Here is a 26,792-nt window from a genome sequence, read left to right on the forward strand (position 1 = left end):
CATGGATCAAACAAAAGCCTTAAAGCAAATCCACTCCATATAGTCCAAGGAAATGGGATCTGCTCTATAGACAAAGCAGAAAGCAAACACATTTTTGCCACTGTTATATAAAAAAGAGCCTTTTGGAGTCAGTGTTTGAGAATGCTACTTGTATTTTGCATATTAAAAAAATGTACATTTTTTTCTAAACACCACACACCAAAAAAATCAAACACCTCTCAAAATTCCTAAATATATTGACCATGCCTAGAATAGAGTTGATTTCTTTTTCCCTCCAAAGCCTTATCTTAACTGACAGCTGCTAATAAAGACAGCGCCGTCGTTATGATAGGTGTCATTTTCAAGAACAGTCAGGCTGGGATATGGCATCTACCACTGCCACCTATTTCTATCTTAATCGGGAGTGGCAGATACACCTTTGTGGAAATGTCAACCGTGTAATGCAATTGGTTACATATAATACCCAGATAGGAAGGAAATCCATGCATATTGATACTATAGAGCATCAGAAACATTCCTGCCAAGAAATAAATGGTAATGAGGGCAAGCAAAAGCTTTGGTGAGGGTGAAGGTTGATTTTTACATATACTGGTGCCCAGGACACATTTCAGGAAGACTCAGACACCAAACTCTTTTATGACATGATTTTGGAGAAAACACAGATGTCCTCCTTTCCCAATGTATCTCCCACATGGCAGTGCCTCACAATGAATCTTTGCAACAAGAATTTTAAATCCACCATTTTAAATGCCACCATTCCCGGTATAAACATACAATATCATGTAATACCTTAGGAGGAGCCCTTATTATCTACTTTTCCACATGTTTACCTGAGGTAGTAAGACACAGAACAGGTAAATCTGGTTGGACAACAGGGATGAGTGCTGGCCCTTGATGAAGACCATAGTTAGAGAATCCTACTAATCCAGGGGGGTACTGACGGACATCGCACACATGGGAAATGAAGTCAAAGAGAGAAGAGAAAGGGTGTGCAATGGACTGAACGTGTGTGTCTCCCCCAGGTTCGTATGTTGAAACCCTAATCCAGATGTGATGGTATTTGGAGGTGTGGCCTTTGGGAGGGAATTAGATCATAAGGGTAGAGCCCTCATGAATGAGATTAGTATCCTTCTAGAACTCTCTTGGGCCCTTTCTGCCGTTCTCACTGTGACAATACAACAAGAAGTCAGCAGTCTGCAAACAGAAGATGGCTGGCACCCTGATCTCAGGCTTCTAGTCTCCAGAACTGTGAGAAATAAATTTCTGTTGTTTATAAGCCTCTCAGTCTGTGGTACTTTGCTACAGCAGTCCAAACTAAGAGGGGGTGCTGAAGGGGTGTGCCGGACTCAAAGGCACCATCGTGCAGTAGTTAAGATCTTGTGGCTGGGGAGCAGATACTTCTGAGTTGAAGTCCCGGCTCAGCAACTTCCAGGCCATATTGTGTGACCCAGGACAAGGACGCCCCTACATCTGTGACACTCAGCATTAAATGGGTATTATCATAATAGTATTTTCCTCAAAACACTGATGCAGAGATTGCAAAATACATCATAAACATTTAATAAGTGATAGCTACTTAAGCGTTTGCCTGGCACAGCCTCAGTCCTGCGCAAAGCAGTTATTCAATAAAAGCTTTTTAATGATTGGCCGCTGTCAATGTCTCATAGAACACACAATCAATCAATCAACTAATCAATCAATGTGCACTGGAATTACGGAAGCTATGTAAAAAAATCTAATCTCTCTATCTTTGGGCAGGGCTATATTCAACCTTGGAAATATAATTGGTGAAGTTTTCAATACTTCCCCTACATTCACTGCATCCCTCAGTCAATATATATATTGACTCTGAATTTGTTTTTAAAAAAAGAAATCAGCTATATGATACTTCTCTTTTTTTTTTTTTCAAATAAGGAAATCTCAAAGCTGTAGAGTGGATTATGAACTTGGTTACGTATCAGGGTATCTACACTTTAATTCTGGTTTCACCACTGCCCAGCCCGCTCTTCGACCTTGCCTCAGTTTTTTTTCCTCTATATAATGAGCTAGCAAACCTGTCACTTTTCGTCTGCCATGCCGTTGAAAAAGTCACATGAGATGTGGGGCTTTTAAAATTCTTTAAAAAGCTCAAATAAGTACTCAAATAATGCAAGACATGGTGATTTTTAAATAGAAATATGCAGAAGGAATCTTCCAAATGGATGGAAATGCAGTGTCAAGTGTCAAGAGTCTCAGAAAAGGTCAATACTTATCTTCCCCTTGAACCTTTGCACATGAGAGGTGTTATTTCCTTTGAACACATCAATATGTAAGACATCCCATAGTAAGCTGATATTCTATCACATTACATTCTTTAGTGGAGGTCTTCAACACAGAACAAACTGAATTCACAATCAACTCTAATAGCATCAGATCATCAAAAATCTCCACATTTTTCTCACCAATTTACCTTCTATTACACTGACTACGTCCCTTGGCCAGGGAACATACAAATTTCTCACATCAGGATGCTACCAATGCATCCCTGATCTATTTCCTCATCCTCTTTACCCTGACACCACTACACCAAAGACAGGTACCCTCCAGAGACCCAAATACCCAGGTGGCAATGACTTCAGGCTGCCAGAGGATTATTTGAGGGTGTCTCCACTTCCTGGGTACGACACCTGCAATCTCTAGAGTTAAAATCACCACTTACAGCAAAAGCTTTTGTTAGGGAGGAACCTCTGCTAAAAATGCAAGCCTGTTACCTTAGAAGAGAGAATCCATCTTTTGCATTATTCTCTCTGCTGTAAAGCTCTCATCTTGGAAAGCAGAGATAATGCAAGGGAATAGACAAGTTTGTTTTGAAGTCTGAAGGCTGCAACTGAAACTCACCTCTGGCCATGAGCATGCCCACCTGGGGCAATGAAAGAGGAGCCGAGAGAGGAACAACAAAGAAAAAGAGGAAAAGATAGCCCTGAATGCAAATTGAATGATTCTCCATTTTGTCCTGCTTTTGGCAATTCGAGCTTTCTTCCTCCCCATTACCCACATTCTATACATTTGAAGCCTTCAAGGTGTGCTTCATATTCTTCATTAACCCCCCAGATTCAGATCCCTTCTCCACCTTTCTCCAGGCTGCTCTGTGCAGAGGGATCCAACTTCACCAGGACACTTGCACCAGGCTCCCTTGTCCACTGCCTGCTGGTGGGTACAGCCACTGCGAGGAAGGAGCAGAAGATCTTGGGGTAGGAGACCAGTGTCCTGTGACTCAAGAATGGCTATGTTTCTCTAAAACCACAGTTCCTGTCTGCAGCCTTCCCCAAAGCTATGGCTCTCACCTTCCAGTAAATTTTCTCTCTTGTCGTCCCACTGGACTAAGGGCAGTAACGGTCCCAGGGGTGCCTCTGCAGCCCTTGTTGGTTTCCCTCAACCCTGCCCAAAAAGATGTGGTCCCTTCTTTAAATGCCCTTCAATTGCCCCATTTGAGTACTACTTATATACAGGAAAAAATCAAAGTGAAAGCAAGAGAGTGCCAGGTTTTATCCAGAGAAGATGAAAAACTCTGGGTCCTTTAAGACTGCCAAGGGGACATGTTACCCAGTTCCAGCCAGTGGTACTCTCTGTCACCTGGGCATTCAGGTCCAATATTCCAAGAACATCAAGTTTTCCAAGGTAAGTCAGAAATATGAATTTTATGTGAAATATCTGGGTTTTAAGGCTCAAATATTTCTTAAACATGCCTCAGGCCAAATAAACACATATGTAGGCTGGGTTCAGTCCAAGGGACACAGGGTTGGATCTTAAATAGACTACGGTGCCTCTTCTTAAAAAAAAAAAAAAACCTGCTTTTCCTTATAATGCAGAATTATAACAAGAAAGGTAGAAGTTCTCATCTATACAGCTCTTTCCTACTCAATTATTTAGTCTAAAAACAACCACCTTCCCCCTCCCTCATTTGAAAGCTCAAGGCAAAAAGAGAGAAACAACCAGAACTCAAAAGTGACAGGAATCTTGATATCTGGGTCTGTTCTAAATGTATGAATCTAATCAAATTATTTAATTTCTGTATGGCTCTCTCCATTCATCCACAAAATCAGGATAATGACTTTTTTCCTACCATCTTCACAGAGACATTTGGCTGAAAAATGAAATACATAGTAAATGAAAAGCACATTTGAGCTCTTCAGAGAATAAAGTGCTGTCTAAACCAAAGGGATCAGTAAGAAAAACCTCAGAGGTTTATCAGAGCTCTTCTTTTTCAACCACATTTCATTATGCCAAGGTAACTGTGAGTCAATGCCTCAGGCCAACATGATATTATAGAAGACCTACCCAAATCTAAGGCGGTGGCTCTCAACTCTTGCATCAGAATCTCCCCGGGAGCTTTCAAAAATCCACATGCCTGGTGACCACCTCCAGGGATTCTTATTGAACTGATCTGGGTTGCTAGTTTTAAGAAAAGCTCTCCAGGTGATTCTCATTTCAGCCAAGCCTGAAAACTACTACTCAGGATCCTTCAAAGATGTGAAACAATCACAACCAGTATATGTGCAGATAATTGATGTATATGTGCATATAATTGATGTAGGTGTCAACCCATGTTCCATACTTTTAATGATAATAATATAATAAGCTCATACTTATTCATATACATAGATACACACTTATGTCTATCTCTCTTTTATCCATTCATACACTGAGCATGGAGTAACTATTATAATAAAAAAGCCAGAATTTACTGAATGCTTAATGAGTTCTAATAAGTCGTCTACATAGACTGCCCCATATGACGCTCATAATAACACACATGAGCTGGGTATGGCTATTACTCCTCATTTCCATAGATGAAATCAGTCTTAGGGAGGTTAAAGTGACTTAGCCAGGGCCACACATTGAGGAGTTCACAGAACTGGATTTGGAAGCCTGGCAGCCTGACTATTACAGCCGCTCCAGTTTGCTTCCCACTGTGCCAGAATCTGTGGGGTTTATGAGATGCATAAAATGAAGCGTGTGCCCTCAAAAGATTTCACCATCTGAGAAGGGAACTATGATGCGCACTAAAATTCACAGGCTGAATAGGAAAATGGTATATTGTAGTCCCTGGAGTCAGGGAGAGGTGGACTGAAAGATGGGCAATGGCTGGCTTTGCTAAGCTCCTACTTCACAACTATAGGGGAAATGAGATGCACCCAAACATCTGAGGAGAGAATGTGATGAGACCGCCTGGAGAAGAAACCCTGGTCAAAGAACAGAGTGCATTTATATATTTGCCATTCAGCACATTTATTATTCTTATCATCTCCCGGTATCACTTGGATTGAATGTTTATGGCCCCCTAAATTTACCAAATTATCACGTCAATCATGACTTTGGAAGACTTCACCTCAGTTCGAAATTTATTTCTGATTCTTATTGAAAAATTGTGTACACACAGTTTTAACATACACACACACAGACACACACACTCCCAATAATTTGACTTCCAAAGAGGTAAACAAGTTGCAATCTTTTGGTAGTAATAAACTAATGTGAAAATTAAGTAAACATTTTTTACAGAAAATTTTTAAAAACTGAAAACAGAATATTCTCTCTCTTTGTATTTTTACTATCTAAACACAGTGGAAAGGTAAGCAGGATCATTTTTCATCCACAATACATAAAATCTAAATTAGTTATGGTCTATTTGTGCACTGACTAAAAACATTCGTTAACAAAACAGAATTTTCTAGTTTACTGGATAAATATACCAGGAGAAATTGCAGAATAATGTTAGGTTGCCAAGCAACCACTGCTCTACTCCCTCATTCATCAAGCTTCTTATCCCAGTGCTAGAGAATTCCAACCGATTTGTTTCTTGGGAAAATTACAGTGACTTTCGGTAACACAATAACACTTCTATTCTCAGAAGATAAACTTAGATGTTCTTTTGATCAAAGAGATATGTTAATTCATTATTCTCTACATGGTGCTAATGAGAAAGCTATAATTAACTAACTATACTAGTGCGACACATAAAATAAACTGCAGTAATTAGTAATGTTTAAGGTTTTAACCAGATTCCCAAATCAGAAAATACAGAATCTTTCCTCCAATAAAGATGTAGAGAAAGGATAAATCACCATAACTAATTAAATTGAGAATTGTTTCCATTCTCTACCCTCTCCCCCACAAAAAAGGGACAGAGGCATGTGTTGCCAAAATGTGAGAGATTTCACTTTAATAGCAAAGAAAATGGCTCAATGCCAATTCTACTTGTAGGTAGACATAAAATGCCGGAGAATACTGTAATCTTCTCTTTGAAAGAATGCTTAGCACAATATTTTTCCAGGAATGAAAACAAAGAATATTAGGCTTTCACTCATTAGCCGTGTTAATTTAGCATATTGTATGTAAATCACCATAATAATTGCATTTCCTTCATACGGAATTAGTTAGAATGAAGCTGTAATCAAAATGTTCATAATTGAAAATATAGTATTCTCGGTCTCGTTTTGAAAAAATAACAAGGAACACTGATTGAATCAGATAATACAGTACATCATTGAAAACAGCCTTGGTACAGAGACAAGTTGGTCCTCTAGATTATACCTTAGCATGTCAATTAGCTCCCCAGATTCAGGACTCAACACTTCTGGATCTGTCATGGGATTTTATTTTTACCCTTTGTCTTCAGCCTAACTTAAACTTTCCATGTGCATTACTGCTTAAATTTTTAGGGAAAATACAAAATAGTGAAAAACTAAATTTTGTTTCTAAAAAGTATTAGACTCTATGGCACTGCTGGCTGTCATAAGTCAAAGTGCAAAATAATTTCCAATAAATGAAACATTTAATGCCAATGCTCCTGGGAAAGAATGTGTAAATGATCACATGAATTTCAGGCAAGCTGTCACACTAATTCCTCAAGGCACCCTTTAAAGATGACATATTCACTGTGAAGAAGGGGGTGTTGGTTGTCGTGCAAAAGTCAAACTTGACTCAATACTCCGCTACCTGAATTGATATTCACAGAGCTTCCTGACACTCATTTCTTCAAATCTAATGCCATTAGCTACCCTCTATTACTTAATTTTCTTTTATGAGATAAAAACTAGTAGAATCTTAAATCAGTCTTAAATCATTACTTTTATTTATAATTCTCCATTAAAAAAATGAATCAGGCTAAAATATTTCCAAAAAGCAATTTTGGGTCAAACAACCTGCTATCTTCAAAGAATTCAGAAGTTAACTATAAAAATCAAGCTCCTATCCAGCAAACATTTTCCTAGGTGAGGTCTATTTTGTAAAATCATAAGGAGCTTTGTGACGGTGACATCTGTCTGGTTTTACTTGCTTCAGCTTCATCAAAACTTGCCAATATTTTAATAAGCAAGTAATTTAAAAATGAATTTAATACTACTTCATTTAATGAGATGAATTAACTTTAAGGTAATAAATACATTATGTGCAATATCAAATCCTGTCAGACCTGTAATTAGATCAATGGGGTGTAGAGTTTGCTCATCACCAGATATGTTGGAGCACCTATATAACCAAGAGTAGTAATAAATGTCCGTAGCCTTTTCTTTAAAGGGAAGGGCCCATAAGATGCAACAGAGAACAATCTGGAAAACACAGATTAATCATCACAGTCCTGCACGTCTGCAGGAAGAGTACAAACATGCTCGGAAAGAGATTTTAATGAACTTTCTTAGCCAGTACTCACACCTGCCCAGACATAATTATTTGTCTCCATTTATTCACTGACAGTATTCAGGAGCTTGTGAGGAATGATTATACACTGTGTGCCCTGCCGTTCCTAGAGGTGAGTCCACTGCAGCACTTAAGGCCATAAAATGGAAAGCCACGTTATACACTAGACTCTAGAACCAAGTTAAATTTTGAAAGCCACAGGGTGGTCCATTATAAAGAAAATGAAATTAAGACAAAGCCAATTGCAACATTAGCAGGTGAAAGAGGAAACATTTTTACACACAAAGCGGTAAAAGCAACTGTTTTTTTCTTGTCACTAAAAGTTTCCCCCAGTAGCTTTCTAAGCTTCCCTCTCCATCCAGTTGGTCAGTTTATATCTTCCAATCTGCTCCAAAGCAACGCTTTGTAGGAGTAGGACTGGCCAGTAATATTAATGTCAATTGATGGTCTCCAAAAGGAGAAATTAGTATTTTGCCTTCAATAAAAATGCAGAGTAATGAGAACACGCCGTATGTAATTGAGGACTAACTTATAATAAAAGTAACGGCGTCAGCAACCATAACTTTTAGTGTTTATTATGCATCAGACACTGAGCTAAACTGCTGGAATTATCTCATTCCAGTCGCTCAAAAACCCTAAAAGGAAGGTACTGATATTATCCCTATTATTCAAAAGGGGAAACTGGGGGACGGGGTCGATAAACGTCTCGTCCAAAAGCACACATCTCAGAGACGATGGACCTGAAATTCGAACGCACGTGAGCGGGGCGAGAGCCTTTGCCTTGCACGAGCCCAGGTGGCTCACCAGTTGCCCACCTCCGCGCGCACGCGCAAATGTGCCCCCCACCTGGGGCGTTCCCGTGAGCGCGCCATCGCGCGCGCGCGTGCCAGGCGCCGCTTGCCAGCTCTGGGGGCTCTTTGGGAGCTCACGCGGGCGGGGCTGAAACCCCGCGCCCCTCGAGTTGGGCTGGACCTGGATCTTCCTCCCCGCCTTGCCGCCCTGCTGTGTCACTACACACCCGCCTTCAGCCGCTCACCTCCCACCCCTTCCCCTGCCCGCCCTTCGGCTGACAGCCCGACCACCCACCCTGCGCTCGCCCCAGGGCGCGGCTCCGGGCGTGGGTACCTGAGCTAGCGCGGCGGAGGCTTCTTGGGCCCTGGCTTGTCGCAGGAATTCCTCAGTCCTGCCCTTGCATGAGAAAGTGAGGCTCGCAGCGGGCAAAAGGAGTGGGAATGAAGGGACTGGCTAGCGTTCCCCAGCCTCCTGGCTCCAGTCCCTGCTCTCCAAATTAATCACTTTCTCCCTGCTCCCTCCCCACGCACACTCTCACTCAAAAAAAAAAAAAAAAAAAAAAAAAAGGAGGAGAGGCACAAAGAGGAAGAAGGGACCTTCCATGACTGGCATCTCTAGCTCCCTCAGCTTCGCTACCAGGGAGCCATGGCAACACGCCCCCAGCCTGACCCCTCGCCCCCTCGGTGGCCTGGGGAGGTGGAGCTCCTAACCCTCCCAGTTTTCTCGCCCCCCAACCCAGCTGTCCACAGATCTCCCTTTTCCAGCTGGCGTCGCGTACCGAACCCCAGCGGGATCTGGAATCCTCCCCTTAGAGTGGGAGCAAGACAGTGGGGCGGGGGTGTTGGCGGAAGAGAACTGAGCCTTTACGACCCAAGAGATGGTAAAGGGCAGAGAGGAGTGAAGCCAGGACTGACCCCAAACCCAGCTGGACCTCGCAGCCCCCTCTCGGGAGAAGGCTGGAATCTCCAGGAGGGTCTGGAATCCTCTCCAGAGGGTAGGAATAGATGCTGGTAAGGGAGGTTGGAGGAAAGACAAGAGGGTCAACCTACCCGTGACCAGGCGGAGAAAGTGGGAGCCGGAGGATTCGAGGACCCGTTTACTCCGTCCGACTGACCGGAGGGGTCTGAATCCAGCCTCAGCCTCCAGGGGGCGGGGCTGGGAAAGGGGGTGTCTCTAACTGGCTTAAGGCTGAGGGACCTCGGACCACCCTACTTCGTGCAACAACGGAGCCCTGATTGCACACCATCTCCGACCCACAAGGAGTTGACCCCCTCCTCCCAGGAGCAAACCACTTACCCTCCTGCTGTCTCGCTCAAAGACTTGGGGAGCCCCCAGGGCTAACGAAACAAATGCAAACTGACCCTCACCCCGGACACACCTGAGTCGCTTCCTGCACCAGATCCGTTCCGTACCTTCCCTGGGGGAAATCTCTCCCTCAGGCTGGCTTGGAACGGGAGAGGAACGTGGGGGTCCAGCAGCTCCCGGCGGATCCACGGGAGTTTCTGGCCGGCCGCTCCCAGCTGATCTGCACGCGGGTCTGCCCGCGGAGATGCCGCCGCGCCCCGCCCACCGCCGGCACTGGCCGAGAGGACGCGGACCTGTTCTGGCTTGCGCTCCGCTCCACGCCCACCCGGTAGAGGCTGGTTCGCGCCTCTCCTCTCTCCGCTGGTTCTGCTCCGCCACCCCTCACCCACGCCGCTTATTTTCCTTCCCTTTGCACACTCCCGTGGGACAGGGAGAGTTACAGGCTTAAGACTTTTATTTCATGGTGAAAAGCAAGGGACGAAGCCAAAACTTTGCTCGCCATTTTCCACATCTATGGTCAAAGAGGTCAAAAGATCGCTGCCCCTTTTGTCTGGAAAAAAGAAATTTTAAAGAAACCCCTCCTCCTCCCGAGAGTTCCAGCCAGTACATATTCCAGACACGGGTCGCCAGTCTGGTTTTCTCTCAGTGCTGCGTGTTGGAGGGGTGTGATGCCATGGACCTATTAAAAATAATTCTTTTTGCTTTCCTTCCTCATTTAGAGGCGTGATGGGGCGTGCTATTTAATTTACAAATGATGCTACTTCCATAAACTGCCAAATTATTGTATACATAAATTTACGCACCTTCTTCTGTTACCATTTTAAAAACATTGTTCTAACCCTTGCGGTCTATAATTTTACCATATTGTTCCCTAACATTTTTTTCCTATTTATTCTGTATTAATTCACTATTATAAAGTAGAAGAAAGCCCTGCGTGCTTATTTCCATTGCAAAAGGCCACTTCTGATGCCTTATCAATTCCACCAAAAAAAGCAAATTTTATTTTAGGATTCCAAAATTAATCTGGGAAAGTTACAGTCCTCGCAGTATAAGTGGTTTATATACCCCTTTCATTTTTTTCTCCACCGTGATCATATTTTCCAAAATTTTCACACAGTACTACGTTTTTTAAAAAAATCCTGTTGAATTTAAGTTCTCTTTGATGGTTAGAGAATCATTGACTTCTAATTTTTACTCTAGTAAGGCAGTGAGATTGACCTTACAGTCTGGTTTTGCTCTCATCTAGTGCATTGAACAATGAGGACATTTAGAGCTGTGAGCTACCCTCAGAGCTGCATGCAGCTATAGTGAGCAGCAAGGGGAAGGCAACTCAGGATTCAGCTTCAGAAGCAACTGAATAAAATATTTTGAAAAGGAATAAATGAACTTTTAATTTTAATAATTGCTAACCTTGAAGCCCCAATTCTGTCAGTTCGTGTGTGGGCATAGTTCTTACTGACTGCATCGCAAATTGCAAATGCAAGTCAGGGCAGGATTTGTCCTGAGTTTAAATTGAACTACTGGAGTCATTTCTTTGCCTGAGGCCTCATTATTCACGTGGCATGTCTTCTAAAGTAGAAACAAAGATAGAATATTGAATAAAATTCCAACAGGGAAAATACTGTGTCTGTAGGAAAACATTTCCAAGGTCAAGGAGACACAAAGCCAAGTTGATCTCGGGAGTTTACCACCTTCTGGATAAACGTCTGCTGAGCAAAAACTCAGAACTCCATCCTGGCCAAACCGACAGAATACTGAAACATATTGTTCTTCTCTTCTCTACGATGAGTTTGCTTGACATCTGGATCATTACTTTAAAAACAAATGTTTATTGAGCACCTACTATTTATCAGTCATTGTCCTAGGTGCTAGGGTACAGTGGAAAACTCAACAGGCAAGGCCAGTTGCGTCTTTTTAAATCAACTGCCCAAAGATATATAAAAGAATACCAAGATATAATACCTGAAACAAGAAGATGGCCTCTTGTTTAAGAGGCTCTTAAATATGGGTTTTTATTGAAAGGAAAATAACAATAACATACTTCTGAGCCTCTGGCACTGCATATAAATTAGGAAATACCCAAAGAGTAAACCCATGGCTTACCAGGGACAGCCATTGAGTCAGCATATACACAAAAAACTTTACTCCAGGCAGCTCCATTTTAAGAAAGAAGTGAGAAAGAAGAAAAAGATAGGTAAGGAAAAGGGAAGAAAGGGAGGGACAGATGGTGGGAGGAAAGAAGAGAGGGAGGAAGACAGGCAAATGATTAACCAAGAAAGGAAAACTGTATTGAGAACAAGAAAGTATTTTAGCCAACTAAAGGAAGTTTTTTTTAAAAGGAATACAAAATGGAGGCAGTGACTTAAACTTCCACATCCAAGAAACACCTCATAGCTCTTACCTCCAAGGATAAGTTCATATTTTTAATACATATTTAAGGGCAGGCAACCAATCTAGGCTTTCCTGTCCCAAGAAACTTGCTGCTTTGAAACCCTCTCTTGGCTCCCATTCTCCTGTCTGACACTTTATTCAGCACATTTCCCACTCTACAAACAATCCTAATCTATCAGGCATCACTCCTTTGCATGTGGGTGCTGCAGAAAGACTAGATACTTATGTCACGTGAAAATCTGATTGCATTAGCCTTGAAAGGTGTGAATTGCTCTCTCACAATGGAGGAACACCACGTAAAATAAAAATTCAACTATTAAATCACAAATGAAGGGGAGAAAAGGAGTTCTTTCATGAATAGAAGCAGAAGGTGAGAGAGATAGGCCAGTCATCTGGAAAAAAGAGAAAAGGTATTAAAAGCTGGGGTATTTTTTAGCTTTTACTGCTAATTTACTACTTACCCCAGCCTGAACCATCATTTGGTATCATTCCCAGAGTAGGGCCATTGGAGGAATACTGCCTTTTGGCAAAGCCCAGTAGCTAGGGATATGGCATCACTCCTAGAAAAAATTGTTTAGCAGAAGAGCTGTAGTTTTGGAAATGGCATTTCAGTCTATCAGTTCAGAATAGTCACAGATCGACAGAGGTTTTCTGGCCAACTGCTATAAAAAAGGAAAGCCGGATGTTCCACTGAGGGATAAACCCTCAAAGGCAACCTTGGAAGTACAAAGCAGACACCTTCGGCTTAGATATTAATCAAGCTAAAGAAGACCGTATTAACTCTGAGGACTTAAAATGACAGAGTCGATACTCCTTTAACCTGTCCTTTAATGTGAGAACAAACGACATGTGTTAAAAATCAAAGGGCAATAATTCTGGAACAAATAAAAGGATAAAATCTTGTATTTCATTCTGTGGATCATTAATATGTGTGATTCACCCTTAGCAGGTCATGGAACCAGATACTTTAACTGGATTCTAAAAGGGCTAGCTAATGTTCTGGTCATTAATAACATTATACTTACATAGCTAAGACATTGCTTGTATTTTGCCAAATCTCAGGCTTCAGGGCATTTGTTGATTTCTTGTGGAGATGAGAAAGATTTCCTATCCTCCAACCAGAAATGCCCAACTGACAATTATGGCTAGCTCACTTTCCTATTGGTGATTGCTCTAAAGTCCTAGTCAATCAAATTTTGTCTCAAAGACCTGTGAACTGTGTTATAGAATGAATTCACATTTATTGCGGGAAAACCCTGGTATTTTGGGAGGGTGGGAATTTCATCTAAACCTCTCTACTTCCAACATAATATAAAATCTTTTCAATCTGATAGGGACCTCAGATAAAATATTCTCCTACAACTTCTTTTTATATTGATACCTGAGATGGGTAAGGTTCAGAAATTTTCTCAAGGTTGTACAACCGGTTAGTGGCCTAGAAAAAATGGAAAGATCTCCTAGTTTTTAATCTTGTGTCATTTTAGAATATGACAAGCCACTGCCATCTTGGAAGATAATTTTATTTATTCCAATTCTGCTACAGCAAATAAACGTAGGCTGAATAGTCAGATGGTGAGTGATACCACAAGAATAAGGGTATTTTGCCTCTGACATTTACAGAGACAAATAGTTTAGTCGAAGTAAAGGACTTAGTTTATCCTTTTTGCCTGTCTATTTTGTCCAGTTGATTTTGGACAATAGGTTTTACCACTGTCAACATGAAGTAAACATGTTAGAGAAAAAGGAGAGAACCAGTGGCTCTCCTTAATATAAGACCTTGTGGCAGGGGACTTCCCTGGTGGCACAGTGGTTAAGAATCCACCTGCCAGTGCAGGGGACATGGGTTTGAGCCCTGGTCCAGAAGGATCCCACATGCCACAGGGCAACTAACCCCGTGCTCCACAACTACTGAGCCTGTGCTCTGAAGCCTGTGAGCCACAACTACCGAGCCCGCGAGCCACAACTACCGAGCCCACGTGCCACAACTACTGAGCTTACACTCTAGAGCCCGTGCTCCGTGATAAGAGAAGCCACTGCAATGAGAAGCCCGCGCACTGCAACGAAGAGTAGTCCCCGCTCGCTGCAACTAGAGAAAGCCCATGCGCAGCAACAAAGACCCAATGCGGCCAGAAATAAATAAAATTAAAAAAAAAAAAAAAAAGGACCTTGTGGCAGGATGTTGTTTGCTCTCCTCCCTTCTCCTGCCTCACCCCCAAATCTGTTCCTTCTGATTTTTTTCTTCCTGGGCACATGGCCACCTACCAAAAGACTACATTTCCCAGTTTCCCTCGTGACCAAGTTTGAACCCAAGACTAAGTTCTCACTAAAGCGACATGAGGAGAAATGTAGTTGGCAACTTCCAGGTCATCTACTTAAAAATAATCTAGCTTCACAGCTCTTTTACCTTCTAGCTAGCCTGCAGTGGTAAAAGTTTTATGTTGAAGAAGACCAAAAAACACCCCTTAGCCTGAGTCACTGGATGACTCCATGGATTGGAGCCCACTTCTTACCAGGAAATGACTTTATCTCTTCTTTCAGCCAATGTCTTTTGGGGTCTCTTTATTATAACCGTTTAACCTTTTCCCTAACGAATACAATTGTGACCTCTGTCATCAGAATGATTTCAGAATAGTAAAGGAAAATAAGAATGGAAGCTGCAGTGGACAGTGCTATTTTTTTGTTTGCCTGGCATTTATCTGCATTCATAGAGCTCAACCAGCTTTAGAGAATAACATCCCCCTGTGTTTATATGGCTGAGTCGAGGCTAAGTGCAATGCTTCTTATCTACCTCTGGTCCAGGTGACACAGGCATGAGCAACCAATATTTTCTATCCCTCTGATCAGAGCAATGAAAGGCAGGTTCAAAAGGAGCCAATGAGAGACCTACCTTGGACTCACTCTGAGCAATGGGGATAGAAACTGAGGATTGCTCAGCAGGCATGAGGTAAGTGAGGCTGTTTTTTATCAACACTTAGAGCACGTTTGACAATGAAGGCACCGCAGGGAAAAGAAAAGGAGAGAGACAGTTACTTGACATTCTTATTTGAAGACTTAGACCTTCAAATAAGCTGAAAGTTCATTGTCTATTAAAAGCTGAAACTGGAATACATCTTGACTCTGTAGCTAGGTGAGCAGAAAAATATTTTACATAAAATAGTTTGCATTGGTTTCCTGTTTCTTGTGATCGAAATCATTTTTATTCACTATAAATGCCCAAGTAAGATTATTCTCTTGGGCTAAGTTGTTTAGTAAAAGGGATGTGCATGGTAAAGTGTCTTCCTTTCATGAGATCACCGATCTGATTGGCAATGACTCCCTGAAATACTCTGTCCAAAGGATTCCACCCTATATCTGAGTTCAGCAGGAAAGGACAAAGTGATCTATTAATGATGCCTGTCATTGATATTACACAAGAAATGATTCTCATGTGCCACAGGTATTTGTCATCCTTGTTTTAAGTCATTCTTAAAGTTTGGCATAAATCTAGATGTATGTGGACTTTACTTTTGTAAAAAATTATGACATAATAGTACATTCTTTGGGGGCACATTTTTAGCTCTTTAAAAATGAGCCATGGACCAATTAGTCCTCTCCCTGTAGTGTTTAGTGGCCATAATTCATGCTTTCATTTGACTTTTTTCCTGCAAAATAAACAAATTAATTAGCAGAGATGCATTTAAAGCAAAAATTGCTAGTATGTTATACTGTGTTAACAGAAACCATAACTCAATTATTTAGTCATTGCACTGGATTTATTTTCTTTCAGGGGTTAAATGAGACTTATCAATCGATTTTTTCATGTTGTTTTTCAGAATATGATAAACAGACAAACTCAGTAAGGCATTCCAAACCCTATGCCACAGTACAATAAGCTCACAGCAAGGATTCTGAATCCCCTGTTTGTATTGACACAAAAGATTTGCCTTATCATATAGGCATTAGTTCTTCTATCTTCCGCTGTATCTTTTGTGTTTCTCACTCAGGCAGTTTTTTGCCAGCTTATGCTAAAACATTTAAGGACACAGAACTATAGGCACGAGTGTTACATAACCCTTATATTGCCGATATATAGTGTTTCCTCCAAACAAGCAAAATTTATTGGCTTATATTCTTTTTCCTATTGCTCAGTCCATCGCACTAATACAAATGGGAAACATGGTTAAAATTTTTCATATCTTGTATAAAGAAGCCAGCATAAAAGTTTCCTAAAATTAAGCAGCTTTTAATATCCTCAAATATAAGTAAAGGAAGAAATTTGATAATGCAAGTCTGGAATATTCCAGGGTCCCTAAAATATTCTGATACAGTATCCAAAGAAAACATACATGAATTGACAAGTACCATGAATATATGCAATGTAGATAATAATGAACAACCATAGCACATAAATCAAAGTAAATAACTTGATAATATTTTGGCTAAAGAAAATAAGCAAAACAAAAAAGCAAAGCCCAAATATAATTGCATTACCCAATTTTAGGACAGACGCCATTTTAGACACCATTAATTCATGCAACCATTTTAGGAAAAAATAATTACATTATGTATTATTGCTTTAAAATTAAATAATAAAATTAGCAATTATACTCAATAAGTTTAAGGATGTCCATAAATTTGGACCCAGGATTCCCACTTCTACGGCTCTATACAACGTAAATAACCTGAAGTACAGGTAACTCAACATGCCCATAAATACTCAATGATAAAATTAATTATAAATACATGAGAACATAATTACCAGGTTGAATTATATGAAATTGCTCCTATGTCAGTCCTGCAAACATGGTGATTTCACACTGTTCAACCTAATGAATTATTCTGCAACCTTATGATGATTAAACAGTCTAAAATTATACTTTTAAAGATTTGTAATGTAAGAAATTCTTTCCAATGTAAACTTGTGGAATTCTAGTTATGGTTCCTTTCAGGACCAACCCTCCTGTAGATAAAAACTGTAAAGAGTGCTCGCTTCGGCAGCACATATACTAAAATTGGAATGATACAGAGATTAGCATGGCCCCTGCGAAAGGATGACATGCAAATTTGTGAAGTGTTCCATATTTTTCTGTTTAAAAAATTATATATATGTAGAACTGGGGGGTTTGAATACTCATTAGATATTTGGTAATATTAAGGAATTATTGTTAATTTTGTGGTTGTGATAATGATATTGTGGGGTTTTTTTTAATCCCTATCCAGAGATACATGCTGATATATTTAAAACAAAATAATATGATGTTGGGAGTCATTCAAAATAATCTGGGATGAGGGGTGAGTAGTAGCATTATTGTTGAAACAAGATTGTCTGAGTTAACTGTTGGAAGCTGGGTGACAGGTCATGGTGGAGGGAGTCCTCAAACTCTTCTCTCTTTTGCTTATGTTTGAATTTTCCATAATAAAAACTTAAAAATAAAATAAAAACAAGCAAGCAAACAAAAAAAACTGTAAAGAATGGATAGAATATAAACGTAATAACTGAAAGCGCTGGAAGGTTTTCCCAAACAGGCAGATGCTGGAAAGGGTAGAAACCCAGAGGAAGGAAACAGCACTGGATGAGTTTCCTGTTTTATAGCTTTTAACCAGAGGGCAGGACCCAGTCTGTCAGCTAGATCAACAGAAATTTTCTAACCTCAAAGAGAGACAAGATTGGAGGGAGAAAAATGAATGCAGCTTCAAAATACTTAATATGTGTATAATTGGAGTCCCAAATAAGAGAGAAAGATGGGGCATAAAATATATTTGAAGAAATAATGCCAAAGATTTACCGAAAGTTATGCAAGTCAGAAATGTAGAGATTCAAGGAATTCAGCAATGCTATAGCAGAATAAATACAAAGAAAACCCCACCTAGGAGCACAGTAATTAAGCTGCTAAAAAACAAAGAGTAAAAGAAAACCTTGAAAGAAGACAGAGAGAAAAGCAACACATGACATACACGTGAATAGCAAGCTTAAAGTGCTAAAAGAAAAGAAAAAAAAAAAAAAACCCTAGAAGTCTAGATCCAGTGAAAGTATTCTTCAAGTATGAAGGCAAGATAAAGATAGTTCCAGATAAAAGAAAACTAAAGAGGGTTATCACCGTCAGAGCTGCACTACAAGAAATGTTAAAAGTAGTTTTTAAGGCTGAAGGGAAATGATACCAGATGAAACTAAGATCTTTAGAAAGAAATAAAGAACCTGGAAATGGAAATATGTGGGTAAATATTAAAGACTATTTTTTCTTCCAATTTATTTGAAGTATACGTGACTGTTTAAACAAAAAGCCCTAGCTCTTACTTCCAATAAAACTGAGACAATTCTCCCAACTCAAGAGAAAATGCACATTATTACACGTACAAAAAAATACCATTTCATATATAAAGATATGTTTCAATAATTTATATTCCTGAACAAAAATATAGCATCTTTCATAATGTAGATTTCATCCAGGGTTTTATTATTAGCACAACTGCAAAGCCTGCAGAGATTTTACAGAAAGATCAGCCCAATTAGATAAAAATGAGAATCCTCTTTTCAGATCTAAATTTTGCATCATTATCTCTCTAGGAAGAGATCATTAAATTATGATTTAGTCACAGGGCTGTTTACTGATTAGAATGCAAAACACTTAACCATATGCATTTGAAAACAAAGTGGAAGATATATAGCTAGTCCACTTTAAAACAAAAGAGCTTAAAATTTATCTAAATTTTAATGAATTGCTTAAGAGGAAGTACAAAACAACTCTCTGCCCAATATAGTGTGTTTTTTCTATTATGCACGCTCAAAGGGCTGATAAATTGATAAATATCTTACACACAAGGTAATTAACAACAATTCTTGTATACCAAACATGTTTTCTTTGTTTCATCCAATGAAAAATACATTTGGGGGAAACTTGTTTCTGTTTCTCAAAATTAGACTGATGTTTATTCTAGGACCAGATACAATTATTATGAACCAAAAAAGTATTTATCTTACGGTATTTCAACCAATATCATATCATGCAACAATTGGTTATCATGAGCAGAAGAAAGATCTTTTTTATTTTTCATAATTATCTAATAATCAGAAATTATGAAAGCATAATGTATAATGCAATTTTTGTGAGTTTTCAAGGCACTGGTAAGTATTAAGAGTCCAGTTAAAAAAGAGGACAAGACAGAATAAATAAATGTAAGTTTGTTTTATATTCCTAAAAATTTTTCTTTATAAAATAAATATTTGGAGGATACCATGCTTTTAACACACATAAAAATATGACAAATCTAATGTACATACAGAAAACACAATTTTCCACTAAACGCTACTGAAATAAATTGCAAATAATGTTTTTATAAACTGATATTATCTGGCAGCCTAATCATGTCTTTAATTCACACACTCACTCCAAAATTCAGATATAGTGAAAAGATAAAATGCTCACCAAGGGACTTCCCTGGTGGCACAGTGATTAAGAATCTGCCTGCCAATGCAGGGGACACGGGTTCGAGCCCTGGTCCGGGAAGATCCCACATGCTGCAGAGCAACTAAGCCCATGCACACAACTACTGAGCCTTCGCTCTAGAGCCCGCAAGCCACGACTACTGAAGCCCATGTGCCTAGAGCCCGTGCTCTGCCACATGAGATACCACCACAATAAGCCGGTGCAGTGCAATGAAGTGTAGCCCCTGCTCGCCGCAACTAGAGAAAGCCCACGCACAGCAACGAAGACCCAACACAGCCAAAAAAAAAAAAAAAATGCTCACCAAGATATCTAATGAAGCATAATAGTAACCTTTTGAAAAATTTTAAATGCTATTGAAATATTTTCATTTTGAAAGTAAGTTAACATATTTACTAGGGACAAATTGCAAAGCCTTACTGACTAATTCTTACTCAAATGATTTAAATATCAAAGACTGTTGCCAGATTTTGAAGGTGATAGCTGGCAATTAACTTCTGTGAAAGTTTGTGAATAAAGCAAGGCATATGTTCCACACTTGACGAATTACACACATCCATTATAAGATCTAGAATAGAAAGACAGTCCCATGCCAACCTTCAAGCCTCAACAAGAATTTATTCAAGCCATAACTCTACACTGATGACAGAGCAAACCAACATAAAGTGGGGACTTTACCAAAGGAATTGTTTATAGAAGGTCAGCAGAGGTTTCCCGTAAAATGCTGTAGAAACCCAACTGTTTTGTTCTATTTTATACTTACCATAATAAGCTCCTATCCTTTAAGTTACAGAAGTCTCTCACCATCATGTGATCTAAAATGTAAGGTGAAACATGCCCTTGTTGGAATTATCTCAAAGAGGGAAAATAAAATATGGTCTCTGAAATGGTGACTGTGGTTTTGTTCATATCCTTTGGCAAATGAATTAGCCTCCTTGGGAATTGGTAGTTAAATGTAATTCTGATCGTGGAGAGCATCACCAGTTTTGTACTTACTTCCATCAGTAGGTGTAATCTTGTATATTTGTTGAAGATGGAAAGTGCATAATAAAGTCAGAAAAATAACAAGCCTAAAACACGAGCTAACATTGCTTCCCTAAGTAAGCAGGAGTAATGGAGAGAGACAGAAAGGGAAAAACATAAATCACATAATGCATACTAAAAATGCTTCACCTAGAAAACACATTTTTATACCTTTATTTCACATTCTTTGACAAATAAATAACCCTATCAATAAAATATGTGGTATTCTAGGGTCAAAGCGGTAAACTGAACTTAAAAGGATCATTCAGATTTTAAAAGGGAATTGGAAAATAGGCATAGGCAGGTAATTGACAACCAGATGCTTTTGTGAACCTTAGACTTTGCAAGCATTTCAGAGGCCCTCCAAGTGAAGAATACAGTTAAATTGTATAGTGATACCATTGTTCATATAAATTATCTTAGGAGAAAGAAAGAGTCTGTAATGCTACCTGAATCATTATCTAACACATATATGCATAATCTGCATATGGGAAACATGTAACATGGAAACCTCTCCTTGAACCAGAATAGTTAATTTTCTAATATTTGGAATAAATGGAACTTTAGTATGTTTTAAAGACCACCTTGAATACCTTATGGAAGCAATAGGTCCTTCTTGTGTCTAAAGTTGGAGAGATTCACTGCCTTCATAACAGCCTAATCCTTACCAAGTGATATCCTGTGGAGATGTTCAGTATCTGCCATAATAGGGATTCCTTTCATCTGAAGTGTAGCTCTGATAGCAGTGCTGCTTACAGGATACTCAGGAAGTGAACAGAAGTGGAGCATCCTGCTATGAGCTAGAAAGCACAGGCAGGATCTTCACCACTCTGCCAGGCCAACACCAAGGCTCCAAAAACAGAGGGCTCTTTCCTATTAGAGGTACACACAATTCACGCCAGGTGAAATGCATTCCCTAAGGCTGATTTGTCTTCCCTCCATGCATCAACGTGGTTATAGTCCAATTGGTCCAAATGGCCATTTCATTAAGGCCCTCAGTAAATACTGGCTTGGCATAGTAACTGGCCAAGTTTAAAAACAAATATATTTTATTCTGAGAGGTAAACTATTTAAAATAGCTCCTTGGTCTTTACAATCACAGTATTTGATCAAAACAGCAAAACCAGCAAAGTAGAGCCAAATAAGATGTTTCCATCTAAGTTGATTTTTTCTCCCGATGGGGAAAACAGGGGTGATGTTCATATATAAGCAAAATTCCGTAGAATAATCAAGTTCTTAATCATTCTGAAGAGTGTATCTCAGAATTATAATCAGTTGATTTTGTTCTCTAATTTTACATCAGTGGAGATGACTTGGCTGGTGTATCTACAGACTTTTTGTCTTGTAACAAAGCACCACATGCATTTTTAACCATAAATTATCCTTGATTTGATAGTACTGAATGGAACCATGGAACAAAGTGACAACATGAATATATCTTCATAAAATAAAGTGATCTGAGAATTCCTAAATCATTTGCTTCAATCAAAGAAGTTATATTTCAGTAAATGATCAAGTATTTGCTGAATACTTACTATGTACCAAAAATAAAAACTCTGAAATAATGCATAGCTCATTCTTACTCCACTTGGGACAATGCAATATATAAATGGGGATAAATTATAAAATTGGCCTTTATAAGGGTCAGGCATACAGGAATAGGGGATCATTGTAAGATTTTAAGTTATTTTAAAACACTGATTCCATCAAATTTTTCCCATACTCAGAAATCTAAAGTGTCTCCCCATCATGAATAGGAGGAAGTCCTCATGTCCTGGCTTATTACTAGAGGCCAACACCAATCATACTCAGTCCTACCAGCACCACTCACAAGCACACAGTCTATGTTTGTGCTGGGATGTTAAATAAACTGATTCCACAAAGACCGTAGCTCACCCATGACCTTGAATCACCATAACTCTAGATGACCCATCTTGGCTCTTAACATGTGTGGCCTTATTGTCGCAATTATCCTTTCATTTTTCATTAATAATAATAATGACAATAATAAGGGCTAACATTTATTGAGGGCTTATTATAGGTTTGCCACAGTGCTAAGGTTTAGATGTGCCACCTCCTAATTTGTACTCAAAAAACATCTCTCAAGGATGTACGATGATTATCCACATTTTGCACATGAGAAAATGAGTCATGGTGAGGTTAAGCAAATTGTCTAAGGTCATAGAAAGTGATGGAGCCACGACTTTATCATAAGACAGTTTGAGTCCATAGTATAGAGATGTGATCAATATCTAGTGTTCCCCAAGAGAAGGTACTTTTTGAAAAGCTAGGAGTTGTCTGATATTTCATGTATCACTCACAGTGAAGCCTGCAGACTATTTGGCCCATAGTAAGGCCTTAATGATTGTTGAATCGGTGCATGGATGGATAGATGGATGGATGGAAGGACAAATGGAGAGATACTAAGGGCAGGAATTAATTCAGGGATGAGGCCTGAGGTTCTTTTAAACAGATGGTGAAGATAGGATATTTGGCATGAAGGACAGGATTTGAGAACCGAATGAATATGAGAGGAGAAGAAGTAGGAGAGTAGAACATGACTTAAACGTTGTAAGACTGGGAAATTGAAGCAAAGGTGGTAAGTTAGAAAGATGAATCAAGTTTCAGACCACATATTCAGTTCGGTTTGGGACATGCTTTGATATGAATAAGATACTCATGGAAGTATCAGCTAATCATAAAGTTGCAAATGAGAGATTTTGAAGTATTGAACCTAAGGATTTTGTTTTGTTTTGGGGGTTGTTGAGAGTTGCTGCTCTGTAAGGGTTCTCGAGAGTGTGAGCTGCGGGGGGGAGGGGGCACGTGCAGAAGGAGTACAGGAATAAACCACATCCACCATCATATTTTAGGAGGCAGAGAAAGAAAGCCATCAAAGCACATGAAGAATAAAGTATAAAAAAAGTAAGAGAAATACTAAAAAGTACAATGCCATGAACATTACAGCAGAAAAATATGTCAAGGAAATGGTATTTAACAATATCAAATGAATAAAGGGCTTTGGAGCCAAAAAAAAAAAAATAAAGTAACTGTTGACTTGGCTGAAAAATTGGTAGACTTATGGTTCTAGAAATCTTATTTCATTAAAAATCGGGTTATTGAAAAAAAAAATTAATAAACTGTTTACAAGGGCTTACTAGGTACCAAAAACTGAACTCAGTGGTATATATAGACTAACATTTAATCTACACAAAAACAAAGCTCTGAGTTTGATACTATGATTATGCCAACTTTAAGAAGGAAGAAACTGGGACTGAGGGTGAAGTGCTGAACCCCAGGGATAGAGAGTGAAAGATCAGGGACTCGAACTTGGATCTGTGTGATTCATACATGCTTTATTGCATCATTTGGCAGATCTAATTAGAAGAGACAGCAATATCTCTAGAAGGCACTTATGATATAAAGGAGATAGACTGGTATAGAAGGATAAAGTGGAGATTGATAAAAATAAGGGTGAGTATGAGATTCCTCAGGATTTAAGAAATAGTGAAATCAAGAAAAGTTATCTCGGGCTTCCCTGGTGGCGCAGTGGTTGAGAATCTGCCTGCTAATGCAGGGGACACAGGCTTGAGCCCTGGCCTGGGAGGATCCCACATGCTGCGGAGCAACTAGGCTCGTGAGCCACAACTACTGAGCCTGAATGTCTGAAACTTGTGCTCTGCAACTGGAGAGTCCGCAATAGTGAGAGGCCCGTGCACCGCGATGAAGAGTGGCCCCCGCTTGCCACAACTAGATAAAGTTCTCGCACAGAAACGAAGACACAACACAGCAAAAATAAATAAATTAATATACTCCTACCCCAACATCAAAAAAAAAAAAAAAGAAAAGTTATGTCTACAGGCAAGAAAAACCAATCCTTCCTCTAAGACAAATCAAAGTTAAGAGGAATGCACTATAACATCTAGCTGTGTTCCACCACTGTCTTCCCCTTGTCGCTTTCTCTTTTCTTTCATAACCAGCTCAAGTAGTTACCTTTGATTCCAAGGACAGTTTTCACAAAGTAACTTTGTTCTTTCCTGCTACAAGTGATACTCCCTGTGGTCTGACCAGGTAAATTCCAGCATAGCAAAGCCATATTTTGATGTTACTGCTGGGCAGTCCCCTATGCTCACTGTCTATGCAAAATTATCTGGGCATGAGACTGAAATTCTTGCAAAATAACAGACTACCCAATATGCTGGCTGAAGGGTCGCCAAACCAAGGCCTGTAGGCCAAATCTGTCCTGCCACCTGTTTCGTAAATAAAGTTTTATTGGTGCATATTCATGCTCATTTGTTTACCTATTGCCTATGCACGGTTTTGTGCTACAATGACCATTGAGTTATTTCAACAGGGACCATATGGCACTGAAAACCTAAAATCTTTGTATCTGGCCCTTTACAGAAATTTTCTCAACCCCTGTCCTGGACCTTTGGGATTGCCAGCAAATGTTTACAGTGTTAAGAGTAAATCCCCAAATCCAGATGGTCTTCTAACTTATCCAGATAGGCATATATACTATAACAACTTAACTACTCCTTTTTCCATTATACATAACTCTGCAAAATAGAAGTTTGGTAGGCCATGAGGCAGAGACTACAAGTGTTAATCAATACTCTATTCTCCTTTTGTTCCTGGGCATGCAGTTGAGCTAGTTTTCTCAGGATCCCTTGCAGCTGGGTGGAATCATGTGACTGAGTTCTGGCCAATGGAATATGGGATGGAGAAATATGTACCCCTTCCAAGGATGGTCATAAAACAATCTTTCAAGTTTGCTCTCTTTCCACCTTTGGGGGTGAAAGCAAAGGGGAAAACAGCTGTGTCTCAAGAGAGAAAGAACCTGGGCTCTCTGCATTAACTTTCAGAGAAGAGACACCTAACCTGGAACACTTACAGTGAATTTATATGAACAAGGGACAGATTCTGTGAAGCCACTAGGATTTTGGAGAAGGGACAAAAATTTCGTTATATCAGCAAGCATTAATTGCTCTAATAAGGCCCATAAGATATAAGTTTTCCACCAAATAAAATGATAGTATTATATTTTTAACCTTTATAATATAACCATCAGATCATTAGAAAACAGTTATTAATGATCTTATTTTACAAAGCCTGAGTTATGGTAACATGCCCCTGTTAATACTAATTATCTGCATCTATCTAAAAATGTTGTTTCTATATTCTCTATTTCTGTGAATGGCACTGTGTTAGTTTGCTAGGGTTGCCATAAAAAAATATCACAGATTGAGTTGCTTAAACAACAGAAATTTATTGTCTCACAGTTCTGGAGGCCAGATGCCAATATCAAGGTGTTGTTAAGTTTGGTTTCTTCTAAGGCCTCTCTCCTTGGCTTGCAGATGGCTGTCTTCTCACTGTCTCCACACCTGATCTTTCTTCTGCATGTACACATCCCTAGTCTCTGTGTGTCTGACTTTCCTCTTCTTATAAGGATGCTAGTCAGATTGGATGAGGGCCCATTCTGAGGGCCTCATATTAATTTAATGACTTCCTTAAATGCTCTATTTCTAAATATAATCATATTCTGAGATACTGAGGTTTAAAGCTTCAACATATAAATTTTGGAGGGGACACAATTCAGCCTATAACAGGCACCAAGAATCATTCATTACTTGACCCTTGTTCCTTTCCCCTGCGTCACCTCATATATTTGTCAAGTCTGATTAAGTTTATCCCAGAATTATCTTTCATTTCTGTCCCTTCATCCCCATTTCTACTGCCACCGAGTCCATAATCTCATTTCTTTTAGCCTGAACTTCAGTAAACTGTCCTTCTGTATTTACTTCCCTGCATCTTCATACCATCCCACTATCTGCTCAAAATTCAACAAAGGTTTTCAACTACCCTATGAAATAAAGATCATACTTTTAGACCTATCATTCATAGAAGATTATGTTTCTAGCCTTCCATCCTAATACCTGCTTTCATTCAAATTTGACATTCATTCCCCTAAATCTAATCTGGTTTTCTTAACACTCGGCATTTAATTTCTCTACTCCTTGCTCCTGGAAAACCTGTGCTGTTATCTTGATCTACCTTAACTGAATGTATTTAAACTCTCCAACAGAATGCTTCTGATCTCCAAAGTTATTCCACAGAAATTCCCTTCTGAACTTCCATCACATCTTCAGTTTCACTTACACTAGTGGAACTCCATTTTGTCTTATC

The 26,792-nt window shown here is 39.5% G+C and overlaps 1 non-coding gene across 1 annotated transcript; it reads left to right on the forward strand.

Annotated features, from left to right (window-relative positions):
- The first annotated feature begins 17,126 nt into the window (after nt 1-17,126).
- Nucleotides 17,127-17,230, forward strand: LOC112401037 (U6 spliceosomal RNA). Its single transcript, XR_003003510.1, has one exon. It is a non-coding gene; the product is annotated as a U6 spliceosomal RNA (small nuclear RNA).
- The last annotated feature ends 9,562 nt before the right edge of the window (nt 17,231-26,792 follow it).

Source organism: Neophocaena asiaeorientalis, unplaced genomic scaffold (assembly GCF_003031525.2).
Source record: "Neophocaena asiaeorientalis asiaeorientalis breed wild unplaced genomic scaffold, Neophocaena_asiaeorientalis_V1.1 scaffold130, whole genome shotgun sequence".
NCBI lineage: Eukaryota > Metazoa > Chordata > Mammalia > Artiodactyla > Phocoenidae > Neophocaena > Neophocaena asiaeorientalis.